Genomic DNA, 3,383 nt, shown 5'->3' on the forward strand with positions numbered 1-3,383 from the left:
TGTCCCTGATTTTAGTGGAAATGTTTTAAGTTTTCTCCTCCTTAAGAAAATTCATCTTGAGAATTCATAAGTCTTCTGCTTTCTTTTTCCATTTCATTTATTTATTTATTTTTACACATCCTAAAAAAAAAAAAAAAAAAAAACAAAACAAAACAAAACAAAAAAACATTTTTCACAATGTATTCATTATATATCCCGAGTGAAGCCCCCTCCCTCAACTCTTTCTTCCCAATCCCTCCCTCCCTTCCTCTTTCACACTATCCTCTTTCCTTTGTCCACTGAAAGGGGGAGTTCTCCCCTTTTATCATCTGCCCATAGCTTGTCAAGTCTTATCAGGAATTCCTGGATCCTCTTCCTCTCTGGCCTGATAAGGCCACGTAACCAACGGCGAGTGATAAAAGAGCAGGTGACCGAGTACATGACAGAGGCAGCTCCTGCTTCCCTTACTAGGCAATCAACATGGAGACTGGACTGCCAGTTGGCTACATTTGAGGAAAGGGACTAGGTACTCCTATGTATAGTCTCTGCAGGAACCCCTGGGCTCAAATATTTTAGCTTTCTTTGTCTCCTTGTGGGGTTCCTGCCCCTCCAGGTCTTTCTATCTCATACCCTCTTCTTCCATAAGACTGCTTGAGCTCTGCCCAAAGTTTGGCTGTGAGTCTCAGCATCTGCTTTGATGACCTGTTGGGTGGAGCCTTTTAGAGAACCTTCTAAGTCTTCTGCTTTTGTGTACAAATACCTCTATCTGTAGGCAGGTATGCCTGGAATTGGAAGCAATCTTTCCAAACAAGCTTATGATGTAGAATTAAATTATAAGACTCAAAAAAAAAAATTAAGACTCTGCTAGTTTGAATCATAACTTAAAAACTGAAAATGTAGATTCTAGATGTCACAGGATATTTCTTCCTTTCATCTTATCTGTAAGAGAATTTTAAGGCATATTTAGTATAAGAGAACCGACCGTTGAATCCACATCCTAATAGAAAGCTTGAAGAGGCAGTTAGAGACTTTCAGAAAGGGAGCAACCAGTTTGGTACTTTATTTTTATAAGCACTGATTCATACTCATTTTTATCTATTCAAAACCATAGGATATAAAGAATTTAAATGATTCTTGAAAATATTAAGAATGAGCTATTTCTCCAGCCCTATAAATTAAATAATTTTTTTCTTATCATTTTTTTTATTTTTTTTATCAATTACATTTTATTAACTCTGTATCCCAGCCGTGTCCCGATCCCTCATTCCCTCCCAGTCCCTCCCTCCCTCCCTCATCTCCACTGTGCCCCTTTCCAAGTCCACTGATAGGGGGGACCTCCTCCCCATTCATCTGATCCTGTTTTATCAGGTATCTTCAGGACTGGCTGCAAAGCCCTCCTCTGTGGCCTAACAGGACTGCTCCTCCCTTCGGGGGTGGGGAGACCAAAGAGCCAGTCATTGAGTTCCTGTTAGAAATAGTCCCTGTTCCCCTCACTTTGGGAAACCAATTGGTTACTGAGCTACCACAGGCTACATCTGAGTGGAGGTTCTAGGTTATATCCATACATGGTCCTTGGTTGAATGTCAGTCTCAGAAAAGACCCTGTGCCCAGATATATTTGGTCCTTGTGGAGCTCCTATCCTTTCCCCATCAGACTAACTCCCCTTCTTTCTTATGATTCCCTGTATTCTGCCAAAGGTTTGGTCATGAGTCTTTGCTTTGAAAACAATGCTAGTTAGAGTCTTTCAGAAAACAAAACGACTGCCTACAGATTGGGAAAGAATCTTCACTAACCCTTTATCTGACAGAGGACTAATATCCAGTATATACAAAGAACTAAAGAAGCTGAAAAGCAGCAATCCAAGTAATCCAATTAAAAATGGGGAACAGAGCTAAACAGAGAATTCTAGACAGAGGAATATCAAATGGCAGAAAAACACTTAAAGAAATGCTCATCCTCATTAGCCATCTGGGAAATGCAAATCAAAACGACCCTGAGATATCACCTTACACCCATCAGAATGGCCAAGATGAAAAACTCAAGCGATAACACATGCTGGAGAGGTTGTGGAGAAAGGGGAACCCTCCTCCACTAAATTAAATAATTTAATGCTAGTCAAAAATATTAAACAATCTCCTCAACCTTTTCCTGATGGCATGCTTCATTTCCTTATTCCTGAAAATGTAAACCATAGGTTTCAGCAATGGTGTCAAGACATCAGCAAATATAAACACACATTTCTAAAAAGAGAATGCAGAGGTATTTTGCGCATATATTAAAATGTATGGGACGAAGGACAAAAACACGATAGTAATGTGAGATCCACAGGTGGAGAGTGCTTTGTGCTGCCTTCCAGAACTATGGGCTCTCAGAGAGAACAGGATAACACCATAGGAAACAAGCAATTAGGAAAAAAAAATTATGCAGACATACCCAACGTTAGCAAACACCAAAATGACAGAATGAGTGCAGGCAAGCTTTAGTATTGGGAACAGGTCACATGTAAAATTATCAATAAAGTTGTATCCAGAGAACAGAGCTACAATGTGAATATGCTTTGTATTACAGAATGCAAGAAGCCTGCTACCCAATCTGCTCCCACAAGAATGCCACAGAACCTCTGGTTCTTGATGGAAGAGTAGTGCAGAGACTTGCAAATGAGCACATAGTGATCATAAGCCAAGGCTAACACTTGTGAAAAAGTGGACAGAAAACAGTTGTATCATGCAACATTCAAAGGAGATCATCTTTGTCCCACAAAGTCTACAATTACCTTGGAAGTGATTATAGAAGAAATGCATACATCCAGAAAGGATAGGAACAACAAAAAGAAGTACAGTACACAGGGGAGCCAAAAGCATAGGACTGCATGCAATTGTTACCACAGATAACATGTTGACCCCAATAGTTGTAAGGTAGATGGACAAAAACAAGCCAAATAGTGTTTCCTTAACTTTTAGGTTCTGTGAAAGTCCCAGGAGTATGAACTCAGTGACAATGCTCTGGCTTAGCATAATTCTTAAGAAAAAGTATTCTGGGTTGTAGACTCAGTCTCCAAATGTGTTCCCTAGCAAGGGTAGCAGGGCCTGTCTCTAGCATGAACTCAGTGACACGCTCTCTGATCACCTTCCCCTGAGGGTGCAGCCTTTTCAGGCCACAGAGGAAGACAATGCAGCTAGTCCTGATGAGACCTGATAATATAGGGTCAGATAAAAGAGGAGGAGGTCCTCCCCTATCCGTGGAATAGCAGAGGGACACAGAGGAGAAGAAGGAGCGAGGAAGGGATTGGGAGGAGACAAGCAAGGGGGCCACAGCCAGGATACAAAGTAAATAAATTGTAATAAATAATTAATAATTTTTTTAAAAAAAGAAAAAAGTATTCTGCCAAAAGTTTGCCTAGGAAT

The 3,383-nt window shown here is 40.4% G+C and overlaps 1 pseudogene; it reads right to left on the reverse strand.

Moving 5' to 3' along the window:
• Positions 1-2,090: 2,090 nt before the first annotated feature.
• Positions 2,091-2,993, reverse strand: LOC110566340 (olfactory receptor 4C15-like; annotated as a pseudogene).
• Positions 2,994-3,383: the final 390 nt, after the last annotated feature.

This window comes from Meriones unguiculatus, chromosome 2, assembly GCF_030254825.1.
Source record: "Meriones unguiculatus strain TT.TT164.6M chromosome 2, Bangor_MerUng_6.1, whole genome shotgun sequence".
Lineage (NCBI taxonomy): Eukaryota > Metazoa > Chordata > Mammalia > Rodentia > Muridae > Meriones > Meriones unguiculatus.